General features: G+C 49.5%; 1 long non-coding RNA gene across 2 annotated transcripts; it reads right to left on the bottom strand.

Annotated features, from left to right (window-relative positions):
* LOC125407470 (uncharacterized) lies at positions 1-13,154 on the bottom strand. Of its 2 annotated transcripts, none has more exons than XR_007234230.3 (4): positions 13,006-13,154; positions 12,311-12,439; positions 1,488-1,666; positions 1-173 (listed from the first exon to the last, which is right to left on the bottom strand). It is a non-coding gene; the product is annotated as an uncharacterized LOC125407470 (long non-coding RNA). The 2 variants fall into 2 exon arrangements; XR_007234229.3 differs by lacking the exon at positions 13,006-13,154 and adding an exon at positions 12,694-12,848.
* Between the last annotated feature and the right edge of the window lie 6,346 nt (positions 13,155-19,500).

The following is a 19,500-nucleotide window of genomic DNA, read 5'->3' on the forward strand; positions in this document are numbered from 1 at the left end:
TTTGACGATGGTCTTTTATGTTATTCCCCTCCTTTGTCTCCTTTCTCTTTATTAGCATGAGAACCAAGCCAGAAAACTTTATCTCTTTGGAGTCCCAGGCAGCGCCTCTGTCAATAACCAGCTCGATATCCTTGACCGAATCACTTGACTCCTCTGTGCCTCAGTTTCTTCACCTGTCAAATGAAAGTAATTTCTACCCTGTTTATCTTGAGAGAGGAGGACACACATCACAGCAAAGGTAGTTTGAACAGACTGAACAATCAATAAAAAGACCAGGAACTCAAATGCCTGATGACAAAGCAACTGTTTAAAAAAAAAAAAAAAAAAAGATCAACTAAGAATACACAATTAGCCAAGTGGTGGAGGTATACATCTTTAATCCCAGCACTTGGGAGGCAGAGGCAGGTGGATCTCTGAGTTCGAGGCCAGCCTGGTGTACAAGAGCTAGTTCCAGGACAGACTCTAAAGCTACAGAGAAACCCTGTCTAGAAAAATCAAAAAAAAAAAAAAAAGAAGAAGAAGAAGAAGAAAACAAGAATAAAGAATATGTTTCAGGGGGAAACTATTCATGGTGGTCTATGACTATAATTCCAGCCATTCTGGAAATCATAAACTAGAGTTTAGCCTGAGCTACACAACTATGTTCTTTGTGGCTGCATGGTTATGTTCAGGGCACCATTTACCTCTCTGGCAAACGCACAACATGAGAGGAAATGTTGAGTCCCAAGTAGAAGTCAGAAGTTTCTGTTTTTCCTTTCACCAGATTTTCTGCGTTTGTGAGATTTTCACAAGCAAAAGACAAATTTTAGGGTTTTGAGTGAGACTTTGTGTATGAATGAATGCAGGTGACTGGAAGCCAGAAGAGGGCATCAGAGCCCCTACACTGGAGTTATGGGCAGTTGTAAGCCACCAACCACATGGGTGCTGAGAACTGAACTCTGGTCCTTTGCAAGAGCAATAGTGCTCACAGACAGCAAGCCATCTCTCTAGTTCTCAAAAGACAAGTCTCCCAAATAAGGCTGTAGCCATTTGCGGGGCACCAGCCTTGTCATTGTCTATTGGTGGCTCTACATTGGCATCTCTGGGTATACTGCCCAGGCTGCCCTGAATTGCTCAGGAGCTCTTCAGGGCAGGAAGTGACTCAGTGGGTGTGCCACCCTAAGCAGAGCCTGAAGCAAGTGTCTAATCCCAGGGAGGCAGAGGCAGGCCTGAGTTCGAGGCCAGCTTGGTCTACACAGTGAGTTCCAGGGCTACTCAGAGAAACCCTGTCTGGGGAAAAACAAACCTCGCCTTTCCCTCCCCTCTGCCCATCTTCTGAATCCTTCTCTGCCTCCATTCTTAGCAACAGCTCCTGCTTCCTCAGCAAGGCCTGTACACCCACCACCCCAACTCCGTTTTTATAGTCAAAGTTGTTCATACTTGGGATCCCTGTGGTTTCGGAGACCAGAAACCATTTGTAATATTATTTGTCAAACAAAAAGCTGTACCTGAGGATTGGAGAATGGTTGTCCAGGTAGGCTTTTTAAAATAGCCATTCTGGGGGGCTGGAGAGATGGCTGAGAGGTTAAGAACATTGCCTGCTCTTCCAAAGGTCCTGAGTTCAATTCCCAGCAACCACATGGTGGCTCACAAACATCTTTAATGGGGTCTGGTGTCCTCTTCTGGCCTGCAGGCATACACATAGACAGAATATTGTATACATAATAAATATTTTTTAAAAAATAGCCATTCTGGCCTGAAGGTAGTGGCAAATACCTTTAATCCCAACACTTAGGAGACAGAAGCAGGCGGATCTGCATGCACAAAGCCAGCTTTGTTCTACATAGTGAATTCCAGGTCAGATAGGTCTACACAGAATCCCTGTTTCAAAAAACCAAATTGAAAGAGGCAGGCGGATCTCTGAGTTCAAGGCCAGCCTGGTCTACAGAGCAAGTTCCAGGACAGGCTCCAATGCTACAGAGAAACCCTGTCTTGAAAAACAAAGAAAGAATAGCCATTCTGCAAATAAATACTAAGAAATTGACAATTCCCCTGCCCCATCCTCCTGAGTACTGGGATTAATAGGTGTTGGTGATTTTTTTAATGTATAATTTTTAGTCATATGTATGTGGGCATGTGCACCTGAGTGCATGGGCCTGTGGAAACCAGAGGCATTGAATCCTTTGGAGCTGCAGTTACAGCTGGTTGTGAACCGCCTGAGCGGAGTGCTGGGAAAGGAACTCAGGTGCTCTGTAAGAACAGTAGGAGCTCCTGACAACCACTGAACCATCTCCAGCCACCAGGTGTTACTGTAGAACTCAGGCTGGCACCACCTTCACAGCTAGAGGTTTGTAGCATCACATTCAGTCAGGAGTGTGATCCAGGCAGCAGGCACTGGGGCACCCTGTGAGCCTCTGCTTACCTTCCACCAGTGGGTGTGCTGCAGGCTGACTTCCAGGGGTCCCAGCTAGTGGAGGGAAAGGTCTTTATGCCTTGGTCTGCTGCTTCTCAACACATCAAGCACCTCACTTCCCTATTCCACCCTCAAAACTCTCCAGAATGGAGTTGGTGTTTAAAGAGGAAAAAAGCCAAGCATTACGTGGTAGCCCACGCCTTTCATCCTAGCACTCGAGAAGCAGAGGCAGGTATAGCTCTGAGTTTGACGCCAACCTGGTCTACAGAGTGAGCTGCAGGACAGTCAGGATTATAGAGACCTGTCTCCCCCAACAAAAAAAGTCGGGGCTTTGGTGGCACACGTCTTTAATCAGCACTCGGGAGGCCGAGGCAGGTGGATCTCTGTGAGTTCGAGGCCAGCCTGGTCTACAAGAACTAGTTCCAGGACAGGCTCCAAAGCTATAGAGAAACCCTGTCTCAAAAAAAAAAAAAAAAAAAAAAAAAAGGGCTGGAGAGATGGCTCAGTGGTTAAGAGCATTACCTGCTCTTCCAAAGGTTCAGAGTTCAATTCCTGACAACCATATGGTGCCCTCTTCTGGCCAGCAGACATACACACAGACAGAATACTGTATACATAATAAATAAATAAATTTTTTTTTTAAAAAAAAGGATAGAACTATAACTCAGTAGGACAGAGCTTGCCTAATGTGCTTGAAACTATGAGTTCAATCCATCCTCAGTGCTGAAATAAACATTACAGAAGAAGAAACTGAGGTCCAGAATTGCTCACGTCTCCCCCACATACTATCAGAGCTGAGATCCCAACCAGCGTAGGATAGATAAGCAGCCTCAAGTCCCTGGAGTCCTGTCGGCTTCCAAACCCTCACTGCTTTCCCCAGTGTTCTCTCCTACCCAAGGTGCCAGTGTCTGGCTCTCCCCCTCACCAGCAGAAGTCAGCCACAGTGGCCAGATCCAGATCTGGTGTCTCCCGATGGACTGCCTGAGTCCACGAAACTGGCGGCAAGAGCCCTGCTCTACTTGGCAGGAGTGGAGAGGAAGAAACTATTGTCTACACAAGAAGAAGGCAGCCACTGCCTGATCCTTTCCCACACCTGTGCAGATTGTTCCCAAAACCTAGGCTCTTCCACTGTGATGGTTGAGATGGGCCGCCGACTTGACAGGATCTAGAAGGCAAACCTGGCACACCTGTGAGCAATCCTCTGGACTAGGTTAGCACCTGGGCATGCCTTGAGGGCTAATCTAAATTAGAGTGACTGGGAAGACTCAGCTGGGGGCAGCACCTTCCCATGGGCTAGCAGCCTGGTCTAATTTAAAAAAAAAAATGACAATGAAGGGGCTGGCAATTTCGGCTAAATCTGACAACCTGAGTTCCATTCCCCCAGGACATATATGGTGGAAGATCCAAACATTCCTGAGGGTTGTCCTCGGACCTCTACACACCTGCATTTAATGCTTTAATAAATTTAAAAAACTAAACAAGATAAGCTTTTTTAGTTTGTTTTATTTTTGAAATAGGGGCATGGTTGCCCTGGAATTAAGTAGACCAAGCTAGCCTCGAACTCCCAGAGATTCACCTATGACACCACACTCACCGAGTTCTGGCTTAATGTTCTCTTCTGGGAGGGTATGAAGAGGGACATTAGACCTGAGATTTCAGCCACTTAACACCGGTGCCCTCTCCCAGTTGTAAATCTGCCTTAGCTACACAAGGGACAGGACAGTCACAGTGGCATTGTTTACAAACAGAACTGAGATCCAAAAGGAAAGTAATTCCTATTATAGATTCACCCTCAACTGAAGCACGGATTAATAAAAACTCAGGGGTTCAACCTGAAGATCTGAAACTGGCTTTTACCTCGACCTCAGTCTGAAATGGCAATCCTGACTCCAGGAATCTCAGAATGAGACTGTGTGTTGAGATCTGTTTCCTTCCATTTTATCATCCTCTCTAGGGCTAGGATTAAAGGTGTGCACCACCTGGTTTCTATGGCTTCTACTGGCTACTGGGATTAAAGGTGCCTTTCGCCATAACCTGGTCTGTAAGGCTGAGCAGTGGAACTGTTTTACTCTCCGATCTTCAGGCAAACTTTATTAAAATGCAATTGAAATGCCACTGCACTTAGCCTCCTCCTTGATCCTGTCCTGTTCACCCCACAGGGGCTCCATAACCTCAGGTTCTGGGGCTCACTCTCTAATAAACCATTCTTACTAGGCTAGTGTCTCCTGGGAGTTGCTAATATATAAATGTGGGCGGTTAACTAAGTGGGCACCTATACAGCTGTATGGAAGTCAGCATCCCTGGGGTGGGACTTTTGGTGATTAGCTGTTTAACACACACACACACACACACACACACACACGTCCTTGAGACAGAGTCTCACTGTGTAACCCTGTCTGGCCTGTAATTAACTATATGTAGGCCGGACTGGCCTTGGATTTACAGCCATCCACCTGCCTCTACCTCCTATTGGATCAAAGGAGTATGCCATCCTACCTGGCTCATTCATTTCCTTCCTTAAATTTTTACTATATTGATATAGTATCTCTGTATATGTGAGCATGTGTATGTCATACCCACACATGCCCACCACAGTGCACATGTGGTCAGAAGACCACTTCCTCCACCATGTGGGTCCCAGGGACTGAGCTCAGGCTGTCAGGCTTAGTAGTAAGAGCCTCCACCCAACTAGGCCATCTCTGCCTCCCCAACTTGGAAAAATATTTTCTCTGTCTCTCTCTTTCTCTCTCTCTTGCTCTCTCTTTCTTTCGTCATTTTCATTTTTGTTTTGAGACAGGGCTTTCCTGTTTTGTTCAGGCTGGTCCTGAACTTCTAGACTCAAACAATCCCCCAGCCTCAGCCTCCTAAGCAGCAACTAGGACTACATATATGTGCAGGCACCTCGCCTTCCCTCGCATTTCCCTTCTTAGAGTCACTGTTGACACCCTGATTTCAGTCACAGCCCCATCCTGTCCAACAGCCCTCCCAGTTCTCAGATTCAGCCAGTACCTGCCACCTCACCACCCTCCCCTGCCAGCATCATCCTTCTGCCCGAGTTGCAGCATCCCAGTCTGTTCCCAAAGCAGCATTACATCCACCCAGCATGTCCGATGACTCCCAGTACCCTCGTAGCCAAATCTGAGCTCGCATCCAAAGGCCCACAATGGCCAGCCTCCTGTCTCCCAGGCTCCACCTGGTACTCAGATCTAGTTCTTTGACCAGTTGCCTCCTGTGTCACAGTGCCTCCTGCTCTGTCTGCACACCTCCTTAGACTCCGACATTTCTCTCTGACAACCCAGCCAGATCCACATGGGGACCGCTGGTGGAGTCCCAGCACAAGGCCTTGTTGTGGTATGGCCATGCCACCACTAGGTGGCGATTCAGGCACATCCAGGGCAGTGACTTAGGGGCCTGTTTCTGAGGTTGTCCTTAGAGCAAAGCCTCCCTCACCTTCTGCCAGATGGAGCTGTGGAGCACCAGCTGACGGTCTGCACTACTGGCCTTCCAATGGCTCTAGTATACAGTCTAGGATGTCCACGGACCCTGGAGAAAGGGAGGACCAACTGCCACAGACTAGACTTCTAGGCTCTAGGGAAAGGCCATAGACTCCAAAGACCATAGACTCCAAAGACCATAGACTCCAAAGAGTGAGCTTGGGGAACTGAGTTCAGCCAGAGCACAGGGTATAGGATAAGAGATTCGACCTGGAGCTGAACCCTCTCTCCCTAGTCCTCTGGATACAACTGACAGACTGGCCCAGAGCCTGGATTTCCATGTCTGTCAAAAGGAATTACGTGAACAAGGATTGAAATTCTGGGGAGTTGAACTGGCCAGCTTAGTTATAACTGAAGCTGAGGGGCTTGCTCAGGTGAGTACTGCATGCAGGCAAGCAGTATGTGGACTTGGGAAGAAGCAGAAAGACAAGAAACCAGGGGCCTTGATGTCCTGCTGTCAAATAGGATGTCTTAGGGGCCTCCCCTGCCCTGAGGCCTGTGACCTGAACTATCCATGTGTCTTCAGTGTGTGTGTGCATGCACGCGTGTGTATCAAGGCCTAGAAGTAAGTGTATACCCACATTCAGGAGCCTTCTCATTTTGGCAGATGGCCAGGAACCAGGAACTGAGAGACTTTTATCATCATGCCAAGAGTCCAGAGCCCGAGAACCAGCTCAGTCAGCAGTATGACAGTACCCTTAGGGAGGGCAGCACAGCCCACTTCTAATGCTCCAACCCATCCCTGATAGGTGGATAATCTCTCTCATTGCCACAGTTCTTCCTTATTTGCAAGATATTTACATGTATTTACATTCAGACCCTTGCAGGGTTTTTCTCCTTAGTGAGCATCTGATTCTCAACCCTGCCCCTGCTGGCAGGGGTAGGGGTGTGGAAGGGAGATGGGGGGCTTGGGGAAGTAACTATCCTGTGCTTAGAGTGACTCACTGAACGTTTATGTGTACATGATTTGTATAGATCCCTTTATTTTCTTCTCCGAACAACCCTTTAAGGTTTAGGTGTGTGTGTGCGCACACACACACACACTGGAGATTGAACTCAAAGCTTTGAACATGATAGGCTTGTGTTCTATACATTCAACCCATTTTATAGAATCTTATGCCCATTTTACAGATAAGAAAACTGAGAATTCAGTTCTAGAGAAATGACTTAGTAGTTAAAAGCACAAACTGCTCTTGCAGAAGATCTGAATTTGGTTCTCAGCTTCCATATCAGGCACCTCACAATTGCCTGTAACTCTAGCCAGGGGCACTCTGGGAGGCAGAGGCAGGTGGATCTCTGTGAGTTTGAGAAAAAGCATGGTCTACAGACCAAATTCCAGGACAGGCTTCAAAGATACACAGAGAAACCTTGTCTCAAAACAAACAAACAAACAACAACAACAATAATAATAATAAACATATGGCTAGGTGGTGGTGGTGCACGTCTTTAATTCCAGTACTTGGGAAGCAGAGGCAGCTGGATCTCTGTGCGTTCGAAGCCAGCCTGACCTACAGAGTGAGTTCCAGGACAGTCAGGGCTACACGGCGAAACCCTGTCTTGAAAACCAAACGAACAAATTAATTAATTAAACATCTTATGAAGAAAAAAGAGAACAGGAAAAAAGAGAAAGAGTAATGGCTTAGCTGAGCTCACACAGTGAGCTGAACTTAAACCCTAGCTCTGGGGCCTTCTGCTGACCCTGCAGTGTGGAGACAGGGAGGGGGTCTAGGAGTCTTCTCCTTCGGTTTCTACCCACTTGGTAGGAAAGGAATATGTCTGCCTGCCCAGCTCGTGCTCTTTTGGTGCCAGGGACAATCTGTCCCCTGGGGAGATGAAAGGGAGAGAGCTGTTAGCGGAACACAGAAAGGCTGCCAAAGTTTGGGGGACCCTAAGCAGATATTGGGCTTTGCAGTTCTCCAAGAGTTCTGAGCTGTTTGCCAGAAGGGAATCCTAAGGCATATGCAAAGGTTGAGGATCCCATCCTTCCCGCCTAGCTTTGGACGCTTCCCTGCCCTAGACATCTCCTGGAGACCCTGTCAGAGCTATACTCTCCTTCATCCTCCCCTGGACCTCTGGACTTTTGAGCCCTGGGGACAAGGACCACGTTGGAGTCCCAAGATGCACAGCTGGACTATTAAAGAGTCCCAGCAGCGTTTATAAGAGGGATGACAATGTTGGTCCTGGCTGGACACTCCTAGATGGCAAGCCTTACGCTCTGTGCTTTTCAGGTGTGTTCCCAAGCAATCTTTCCCAGTGTTCTCAGGAGTTTCATATTGTTAACCCTATTGTACAAGTAAGCAAACAGGCACAGAGAGGTAATCTGCTCAAAGCAGTACAGCTGAGAAATGCCATGGGCAGGATTCAACCTGAGGTCTGTCTAGGTCCAGAGTCTACACCTCACCCTCTTGCCACTCCAAACTGAACTGTCCAGAGATGGAGATTCCAGTCAGGCCTGATGGTGCACACCTTTAATCCCAACCATGGGGAGGCAGAGGCAGGTGAATCTCTGTGAGTTCGAGGCCAGCCTGGTCTACACAGCAAGGTCCTTAAAAGACAAAAAGAAAATCAAACCTAGCCTTAGTGGTTGCTCTGAGACTCAGCCAGGACTCTCAGTTGTGTAGGGAATCTACCTGATGACTGCTAGCCTTGGTGTGGGATCCTGGACCCTCTGTATCCTCTGGGTTTTAGGGTCCCCCTGGAGGTGCAAGCAGTGCCTTCTCAAGAGACCTATCTGTTTACCTGGGCAGGCTGGATTTTGTTCTGACCATAAGTGCATAGCACTGGCCTGGGTTCCCCATGGCCTCTGGGAAGCCTGAAGGAAGCCTCTCAGGCATGAGGACTAATTTAAGATGTGGGAAAGAGAGCAGAGAGTGTGAGGTGGGATAGGCGGAGTGAGGAGGGGAGCTGGCCAAGGCAGGAGAGTTTAAAAATACATCTGTCGGCTACAGCCTGGGCTCCCGGGGCTTAGTGACATCACAGGGGCACAGGATGTCCCTGGCAGAGGCTGGGAATAGCAGAGGGGACATGGCAGGGGGAGGGGAAGAGGGGCTCCTAATCTACCCCTTTGTGCCTGGAAGCTAGGGACAAAAGGGATCATCAGTCACATTTCCTCACAGATCCCAGTCTGCATCTGAAAAAATGGGGATCAGCGGGCTTGTTCCTGAGACCCCACTTTGAGAGATTTGGGGGGCTCTAGACACAAGCAAACAGTGCCAGTTTAGCATTTGTGATCCTGCAGTCTGCTGGACAGACCCCTCCCCTCTCAGTGGAGGGCTGGCGGAGGGTGGGGCAGGACGGGAGAGCAAATGGAAGCCTTTGGCTTGGTGGGCTGTCAGAGAGAGCTTCTGCTCCAGACTCTGCTCGGCACTCCTAGCACCAGGAGGGACTAGGTAGGGAGTAGCACTGTCAGTTTCTTAGATGACACTGAGACCCAAGGTGGACAAAGTGGCCTGCTCCAAGCACAGCATGTCCAGCTGGGATGGGATCCGGCCTCCTATCTAGTTCCGAAGCTCTTGAAGGAACCATTTGCAGAACTAAGATGGAGCTGGGGGAGGGAGGGAAAGAGGGAGGCTGGGGTTCATCTCTTACTCTTCCTCTCTTCCCCCTGCTGTGCTCAGAGTAAAGTTCAACCTTTTGCCAGGCCAAGATTCTCCTTGGGGAAGCCTTCTTGAATCTGCAACCTGTAAGCCTCAGCCTCATCCAGGTGCTCACGGACCCCTAAAGTGATTGTTATCTCAGGCCTCTAAGTAGTTGAACAAGCTGTTCCGGCTGTGTGGATTGACCCCACCTGTCTCTGCCTAGGAACCTTCTCGTGCTTCTCGTGTCTACTGCACCGTCAGACCATCTCATAATGATAACCGTGGTTGCTGTTTTCCTCTTTGTGGGCCAATATATATTTTTTAAAGATTAATTTATTATGTACACAGTGTTCTGCCTGCACCTACCCCTGCAGGTCAGAAGAGGGTACCAGATCTCATTACAGATGGTTGTGAGCTGCCATGTGGTTTCTGGGAATTGAACGCAGGGCCTCTGGAAGACCAGCTAGTGCTCTTAACCACTGAGCCATCTCTCCAGGCCTAGACCAATATATTTTTAATGGTTGGATCGTTTTTCGTTTGTTTGTTTGTTTGTTTTTTCGAGACAGGGTTTCACTGTGTAGCCCTGGCTGCTTTTGCCTCCCTAGCGTTGGCATTAAAGAAGTGCGCCACCACCTGGTTTGGACCTTCATTTTTATTTTCCTCTCCTATCCCAGTGCCTGGATGAAGGAATTAAGTAGGGTCTTGAGTCTGCCCCTTTCTAGAATGGATTTTGTCCACGTCTTACGTCCTCTCCAAACCTTGTAAAGTGGGGACAAGGTCCACGTTTTGGAGTTGATAGAGGTTGGGGTTGGCTGTATCTCTTATTAGGCATTAAGGGGATGGGGAGCAGTGGGTGAGGACACCTGAGGTCACGTTTGGCTGTTCCTGCTTGGCCCCATCTATCCTCCGGGGAGGCTGTCACATGCCCTCTGCCCTGACTTTCCACCCAGCTCATGATATCAATGCAGGCCTCAGTCCCTGCCTGCCCCTCCTACTTACCCCACTTGGTTTCCAAACCTTAGAAACCCTGGGGAGGGGCCTGGCACTGGAGAGGTAGAGGCACACCGACCCCTCTGGGTTTAGAGGCCAGCCAGGGAATACATAGTGACTCTGTGTTAGAAAATAAAGCAAATTCGAATCAAACCTGGGGATGCAGAGGTTCAATTATCGCTAAGGTGACCCATGTGCAAGAGCAGGAGGGCCCTGATATGAAAACCTGGATCCAGCAATGTAAGCAGCCTCCCAGTGACTGTGACCCTGCTTTAGGGGCGCCTCCCTGGGGCAGCAGCGAAGTAGGGGACGATGATGCCCTTATCAGAAGAGGTAATGCAGTGGCCCTTGTGCCCCTTCCTCTTTTCTCAGGAGTGAGGGGGCTGTACCAGCCCCGGCACCTCCAGAATCAGTTCTAGGCCGCCAAGACGGAAGGCGGTGTCAGCGCGAGCCGGCTGCAGGAACCGAACTGCCGCTGGGGAACGGAGGCCTCCGTTCGCACTGGTACTCCTGACTCCCGGGCTCCGCTCCTCCTTCCCTGCTTCCCAGCTCTTCTACTCCCTCTCTGCATCCCGGCTCACATTCCTCCCTCCCCAGGCCCCGGACGCGGAGGCCAGCACGGCGGGCGCCGTGGGGGCCGTGCAGTCACGCGCAGGGAACAGCAGGCTATTCATAGGAGGACGTCCCCGCCTGCCCGGCCCTCGACTCGCCTTACATAACCTTCCTTTCCTTCTTCCTCCTGTGCACTCAACGGGGCGGGGGTAGGGGGGGGAGAGGAAGGCGGGGAGGGGAGCAGCCTTGTGGAGTCCAGCCTCCTGTTTACCCTTACTGCCCACGGGGAAACTGAGGGCTCGCCCAGGCTGGGCACACCCCGTGCTTAAGGGCGTGGCTGCCTAGGTCCGCAGAGATGAGTGAACAGCCCAGCCCCACCTGAGGCCACGGTTTCTCTTTCTGGGGGAGGTCGGTCCGTCTCCCCACCTCGGTGTCCGTCCCCCCTCCCCTCAGGAAGGTTCCACCCATTCAGGGAAAGGTGCAGTGCCTGGGCCTTGACTCTTTTCAATGACCTTGGACTGACTGTGCTTCTGAATCTCAGTACGCCTACCTACAAAATGGCCTTTTCCTTCTATCATAGAAAGAAAAAAAAAAAAGAGCCTTGTCACCTGGTGAACATAGCCAATGACCGGGGAACTTACTTAGTGGGCCCTGATGATCTCTCAGGGAACCTGGCATAGTACAGGGCAAGGGTTCTGCCCTGAGTACTTGGGATAGTCAATTCCTTGTGGACCTTGGCTCTACTCTAGGCCACAGGTGGAGCTGGAGCCCATGTCCTGATGTCCAGTGCCAGTAGGATCCCCAGGAACGGAACATATAATAGTCACTACAGCCCCTTCTTCACATTCCCACCTTAGTGAACCACTCACTATCTGTGGCAAGTTGTTTGTTTGAAGTGTGTGTGTGTGTGTGTGTGCGCGCGCGCGCACGCGCGCGCTCTGGCTGTCCTGGTATTTACTACAAGGACCAGGCCTATCTGGAAGTGGCAAAGATCTTCCTGCCTCAGCCTCCCAATCGCTAGGAGGGCTATGGGACTCACCATACAACCCAGAGTGACCTCAGAATTGAACCAGTCCCAGATGACTCCCCACTTGCTTGGAGCACCTAATAAGAGTCATTTTTTCTAGGATGGGGAGCCATCTGGGCCTTCTCCGATGCTGGCAGCTTTGTCTCATTTACAAAGCGGAGACAATCACTTCTACTTCTCTCTCCTAAGCCTGGCTCACGACAGACAGGACGAGAACCTTTGTCCCTGCTCTACTTAGTGGCCTGGAATGTGAGCCAGGGTTTTATGCTCACCTTACCTTCAAATGACAAAGGGGAGGGAGGACATCAGCGTCTTGTTATAGTTGAGGAAACCAAGGGCTGAAGCAACACCGCGTGACATCCTGGCTTGCCTTTTCTTATCATCGCCTCTGGGCTGTAGCCCAGCACTGGAGAAGAAAATAGAGAAGTTTTTCAAGGGAGCAGAGAAGTCACTCAGCCGTTCAAAGTGCTTGGTCCCCTTACAGATGACCCAAGTTCCATTCCCAGAACCCATACCAGACAGCTCACAACTGCATATAACTTCAGCTCCAGAGGACCTGACACCCTTTTCGGGCCTCTGCACACACATGCATATATCCACATGTCCACACACACTTTAACACATAAATTAAAAAACATCTTAACAAACAAACAAACAAACCAAAAGACTGAGGAAACTGTCAGTCATCTCCTTGTGAAGCTCTAACTTTGTAAGTGACCCCTCCGTGTTCAGGACACCGCGGGCTCCAGCACCACAGGGGGCAGCACCAAACTCAGCTTCCCTTGGTGAACATTTGCCGAACGAGGGAAGGAATGCCTGTAACCCCCTGCCCCCTGACAGCCCAGCTTTCCTGAGTTCCTTGGCTCATGTGCCTGGGACTCTGTCCAACAATGTCCATAATGAGGACAGGCTTCTGGGGTCATCTGTTGTGTCCCGAGGAGCCCCTTAGTCCTTCTCTGATGCAGTCCCCACCTTTGAGACCCCTCTAGGGTCCACTCAGCTGGCCTTGACGCTTTGGCCCACAGGGGAGGCTACTAGAGAGCCAGAGCCGCTCCTCCCCCTGCCGTCTGCTGTGCGTCCCTCGTGTATAAAACGAGAGTGTAGAGCCGACTGTGGTGTTTTCAACAATGAACATAAAGTTCCTGGCACACAGGAGCCTTTAATAAACAAATGTCATTGTTGTCCATTGTTGCGGTCACAAGAGTGAAGCTTATTCCATTAAGTACTTCCTTTGTGAGAGTCGCCATCTCAAGGCCTGCCATGTACTCACACCTGAAGTAGCAGATGCTATTTTTCAGCTCAAGAGTTGTATTTCCAAGTCAGATATGGCAGTGCACACCTTTAATCTCAGCACTCATCGGGCAGAGGCAGGCAAATCACTGTGACGTTGCGTAGCGATACCCTTTCTCGAAACCCAAAATGAAAGAGCAGAGTTTTAGAGGGGCTGTCATTTAATTGAGTCACACAGCTAGTAAGGAAGTAAGGTAAGGGGTCCAGGCCAGCATTTCGGGAGTTCTGCTCAGAAAGAATTGTGCTCAAATGATAACAGTCAGTAATATGGGGAAACAGAGACATGAGGTAAAGAGGAATTGCTGAGGTCCCCACAGGGTGTCCGGCTCCTTCCTCCAAAGAGCTGGTCCTCTTCTTGGCCAAGGTGGCAGGCCAGGTTGTAAGAACAAGCCCTTTGCTCAGGCTGGCTGCCCCCCACCCAGTCGGCCAACTGCCCATACCCTCTGCCAGCCACTGTTCCCTGTCAGTCAGCCAAACTGTGAAGCAGTCTAGGACATTGTGTCCAGAGAAAGGTCCCAGCAGGCTCCCTACCTCTGAGCCCCATGGTGCTGAACTGGCCCGCCTCTCTGGGCCTTGGGCCAACCTGGCCTTGTCCCCAGCCCTGACATGAACAGGCGGCCTGTGCTGCCCTCGCAGAGACTGAAGTTCAACTAGCCTTCTGCCTACCCCGCTTCCAGTCTTTCCTAAGAAGGGTGCCCTGCTCGTGCCCTGGAGGCCAACCCCTGACCAGTCCCATGGGACAGGCTCCCAGGGTGCCTCTCAGGACAAACCAGCTGGCTGCTGAGATGTCTGTTTTTCTGCCTTATGATTTTTTTGTTTTGCTTGTTTCAATATGCCAGCCAGTTGATTCAAAGTGAGGCCCTCTTAGACAGAGACCCAACTGTGTGTGTGTCGCCCTGTGCCCTGTCAGATGGGCGTGGTCTTGTCCCTCTACTGAAAGATAAGAAAGTTGAATGCAGAGAGACCATCTTTATGAAAGCCACACAGCATAAACGGATCCCACAGTGTCGAGCAGGATGGCAGCTGAGGAGCATGGCCCTCAGGACAACTGTTACCCATACTTAAGTCTATAACTTCATTATTGTTTGTTTGTTTGCTTGCTTTTTGAGACACTATCCATCTCACGTAATCCAGACTGGCCTCAAACTCAGTATGTAGCCTAGGGGGCCTTGACCTGCTGCCCTCTTGCTGTCCTGCGTGCTGGGATTGCCGGAGTGTACCACCATGTCTGACTTTATTTTATTTTGTTTTTGTTTTTGTTTTTCGAGACAGGGTTTCTCTGTGGCTTTGGAGTCTGTCCTGGAACTAGCTCTTGTAGAACAGGCTGGCCTCCAACTCAAAGAGATCCACCTGCCTCTGCCTCCTGGGTGCTGGGTTTAAAGGCATGCACCACCACCACCCGGCTCACCATTTCTGACTTTAATTGGACACATTTGGATATACACCCATGAATCCATCACCTCTCACAACCAAAGTAACAGATCTGTGTGTTAACCATCCAGGTTTCCTTATCCCTTCTAATCTCCCTTTCATGGTTGTCCCTGCCCCATCCCCAGGTGCCCACTAATCTGCTGCTTTTAGATTAGTTGACATTTTTTATAATTTTTTTCCCTAGATGAAACCAAACAGTATGCATTTTTCCCTCTTCAGTCTGGCTGACATTCTTGTTTTTGTTTTGAGATTCATCCATATCTGTCCCATGTCATCAGTAGTATGATACTTTTTAACCACAGAATAATAGTTCCTAGAATGGATGTACCTACACAACCTGTTCAACCACACAAGAACAATAAGATGTTTCCACTTTGGAGTTCTTTTTATTTTATTTATTTATCTTTTGAAGACAAGATCTCACTATGTAGCTCTGCCTGTCCTGGAACTCATTCCCTAGACCAGGCTGGCCTCGAACTCACAGAGAGCCACCTGCTGCTGCCTCCTGAATGCTAGAATGAAGGGTGTGTACTACTACTCCCGGCATACTACTTCTTTTTTTTTTTTTATTAAATTATAAAAGTTTCCATTTCAGCCCCTCCTCCCACCACCCTCCCACTCCCCCCATTCCCTCTCCCCCTCCCTCTCCATCCCCGGCATACTACTTCTTATGGGAAATACACAGACATGAAATAGATCATCTTGGGGCTGGAGAGATGGCTCAGAGGTTAAGAGCATTGCCTGCTCTTCCAAAGGTCCTGAGTTCAATTCCCAGCAACCACGTGGTGGCTCACAACCATCTGTAATGGGGTCTGGTGCCCTCTTCTAGCATGCAGGCATACACACAGACAGAATATTGTATACATAATAAATAAATATTTTTTTTAAAAAAGAAATAGATCATCTGGTAAGCACATGATGATCACAAAGGTCCCCTCTGTGCTTTATTTGTTTGTTTGTTTCCTTGTGAAAGGTCCTGGCAGGCCTGGAACCGGCTCTGTAGCCCAGGCTAGCCTTGAACTTTTCACATTCCTCCTTCTGCCTCTTCAGAGCTGCAGGAGGCATGCATGTGTGCCACCGTTCCTGACTTTCCTCTTTTCTTGATTTTTTAAAGTTACATCTATTGATTTATATATTGTGTGGGGTATGGCAGGGGGCATCATGAACGACAACACACTTGTGGAATCAAGGACAACTTGCTGGGTTCCACCGTGCAGGTCCCAGGGCTCAGAACTGTCAGGCTGGTGGCAGGTGCCATTCCATCACAGTTTGAGACTCTCCATTTCTGTACTCTGACTGACCCTGGTGGCTTCGTGGAGCCTTCTACACGTGCTATGCTCGTGTGCTCATGGCTTCACCTCCTCTAACCTTGAGTCTTTTTTTTTTTTTTCGTTTGGTACCCCTGGCTGTCCTGGAACTCACTTTGTAGAACAGGCTGGCCTCTGACTCACAGAGATCCTCCTGCTTCTGCCTTCCAAATGATGGGATTAAAGGCATGTGCCACCACACTGGCCTAACCTTGGGTTTTGTTCTTCCAATGCCTTCACCACCAACTTCTCCCCACCCCACCCCACCCCCAGGGTCCTCTCAATACTAAGCCCAAGGGATCTCACCAGGTTCCATTGTGGCACTTGGCACATGCGCTGGCTGGCCCTATTTCCTCCCCTGCTTGCTTTTATCCACCCTTCCACCCCTTGAAAAGCCTATCAGAGCCAGGTGGGAGCCTCCTAGGCTTTCATTGCTCCCTCAACTTTCCTCTGGCATGGATCTGCTCAGAGCGTTGAAGGTAGGATGACAGGCTTAGTTCCCATTTCCTCCCACCAGACTACCCCATCATACCCTAAGCACAGGGCCTGGAGCTTCTTCTCAGCAAGCTCAGAGCCTATCATAAAGGAGGGTTCTGGAAAGGTTTGTCAGTTGACTACATGAAAGAAAAGTTCAGTTATAAAAGAGGCAACCTGTAGCAGGTCAGTTGTGGTCCACACCATTAATCCAGCACTCAGGAGGCAAAGGCAGGTGAAGCTCTGACTTTGAGGCCAGCCTGGTCTACAAAGTGAGTTCCAGGACAGCCAGGGCTGTAACACAGAGAAAATTTGTCTCTCTCAAAACACCAATAAATAAATAAACATACAAACAAGTAATAGATACAAATCATAGATGCAATCTGGGGGATAAGAGAAGCCCCCAACTTTCCACCTGGGCTGAAAGACCTCTGATGTGGCCCTGAGGACCTCTTGAAGGTCATCTTGTGCTTCTGGTTTTCCTGCCTTGAGTACACACTGTGCTTATTTCTGCCTCCGACCTTTTGAAACATCTGTCTCTCTACTGCTTGGGGCCTTGTAATTCACCTTGCTGGTTCAAGGCCTGTTCCCAAGGAAGCCTCTCTTCCCTTATCAGTCGAAGGGGGTCACAAGGTCTCTATCTGCCATCATTAACAGTGATTCTCTCTCTCTCTCTCTCTGTCTGTCTGTCTCAAAAAAAAAATAATTCCAAGTGGTGGTGGCATATGTCTTTAATCCCAGCACTGGGAAGGCAGAGACAGGTGCATCTCTGTGAGTTCGAGAACAACCTGGTCTATAGAGCAAGTTCCAGGACAGGTTCCAAAGGCTACAGAGAGACCCTGTCTCGTAAAAAAAAAAAAAAAAAATTATCAAGCTGGGTAGTGGTGGAACATGCTTTTAATACCAGCACTTGGGAGGCAGAGGCAGGTGGATCTCTGTGAGTTTTATTCCAAGACAGCTGAAGCTACATATACCCTGCCTCAAATAAATAAATAAATAAAGTAGTAGGTTTTTCTTTTCTTTTCTTTCTTTTCTTTCACCCCAGACAAGGTCTCATGTAAGCTAGGTATAGTCAAGGATGACCTTAAACTCCACCTCCCAGGTACTGGGATTAGAGGCCTGCACCAGCTCCCCCAGTTTACCAGTGCTAGGGCTAGCACTCAGGGCTTCATGAACGCTAGGCAAGCACTCTGTCCACTGAGTTACATTTCTTCTCTTTATTTCTTCATTTGTGTGTAGTCCGGCGGACCTTACTTCACGAGACAGGAGTCTTGTCTGCAGTTCATCCTGTACTTTCCTCCTGCCTACAGAAGCGTCAGCACTTCTCTATTGAAGCCTCCGCGGCTTTCGATGGTGCCATGGCATGCTAGGTTAGGCAGGTGCTCTGCCACTGCTTGCAGTCCTGGCTCCATGTTGAAGGCTGACTATTGTACATGGAAAAGACTGGATTAGATCAGGGCAGAGCTAGAAGAACCCAGAGACCAGGATGCAGGCCAGCCCTTTCCTCCTTTTCAATCTTACCCAGCTCTATGGTAGCTCAGAAGTAGTTTGGTTAGGTCTTGTGTATGGTGGGTGTCTTAGCAGTCCCATGTCTTGCCTTGGCTCTTGCCCATCATTTCACCCTTTCTACCCAGGAGTGGCATCACAGGCACCTCACTAGAGCAGGGAAAGGCACTGGCCGGGAAACAGCTCAAATGACCCAGCTAAAGAGAACCTGGCCCTACTGTTGCTTGTTGTACAAATGGGATGAATGTCAAGAGAATTTCAAGGTCACACAGTGAATTGGCAGCTTTCAGGACCTAGAACCTACTTCTCTTACTGGCAATGAAGTTCCCTAGATTCAAAGTCAGGGGCTTGGAGACTTTCTGGCTAGGACCTGGCAAGACTTGGCCAGACTGATCAGGCTCATGGCTGATCAGGAAGAGGGGGTGCAGCTCTCTTTGGTGGCTCACTCACAGGGAGAAGGCAACGATAGAGGACACAGAGTGTCATCCCTGTGGCCTAAGGACACTGACTCAGGCAGGCCATGACAAGGGAGCAGGGTTCACTGTGAGTCACCCCTATTTTTCTATCTGCCTCTCCAGGGAGAAACTCCCAGGAGGTTTCAGGGACACGTCAAAGACTTGTCCTATCCTGAGGCAAGAGGCTGGGCCCCAGGAGAAGAGGAAAGCTTAACACACTTCTCCTCTTGCTGAGCCAAGCAGCCTCCCATCTAGGTAAAGGGCTGGGCAGAAGCAACTCAGCTCTGCTCTGAGAAGTTTCTTTTTCCACCCCAGCTTGGGTTTCGGCCTGTTTGCTGATGCAGGGAGGTGGAACTGGACTGGGCTGGCCAGAGCGCCTGAAGATGGACAATAAAGCCATGACGAAAATGATACTTGCCTTGTTTGATCCAGACCAGCCAGTGTGCTCAGCATTTTCCCACCCATTATTTCATTTCATCTTCAGAGGAGGTGCAACTAGTAGCCCCATCTTTGAGAGGAGGGAGTGAGGCACAGAAGCAGTGGAGTGGTTTGCTCGTGGTTTCCCAGCTGGCGAGTGACAGGGTGGGACCAGAACCCGTGTGGAGGGGCAGGGTTTACTCTTCCTGACTGGTTCCAGGAGCCTTGTCTTGCTCTTTTGGAGCTAACCTGTATTGTCTCCACCACTCCCAGGAAGCCTCCTGTGTCGGTCGGTCTGCTCCCACAGCCTTGTACTTACATGCCTTGACCCTGCTCCTCTACCTGCGGAGGACAGGACAGCATCTCGTGCACAAACAGGTCCTTTTGGGAAGGAAGGACCCTTTGAGTCTACAAGAACACTTATTTTTATTTATTAATTTTTTTATAAATAAGCTTGGTGGCAAGTAATCTTACCCTTTGAGTCATTTGTCTCTGGCCCCAGAATATTTTTTCTACCTCTTGATGCAGGAGGGACCCCGGGCAGCCCCTCAATCTTCCAGATCTCTTCCCTCACACTTCTTCAGAGC

Source organism: Myodes glareolus, chromosome 19, assembly GCF_982192425.1.
Source record: "Myodes glareolus chromosome 19, mMyoGla1.1, whole genome shotgun sequence".
NCBI classification, from domain to species: domain Eukaryota; kingdom Metazoa; phylum Chordata; class Mammalia; order Rodentia; family Cricetidae; genus Myodes; species Myodes glareolus.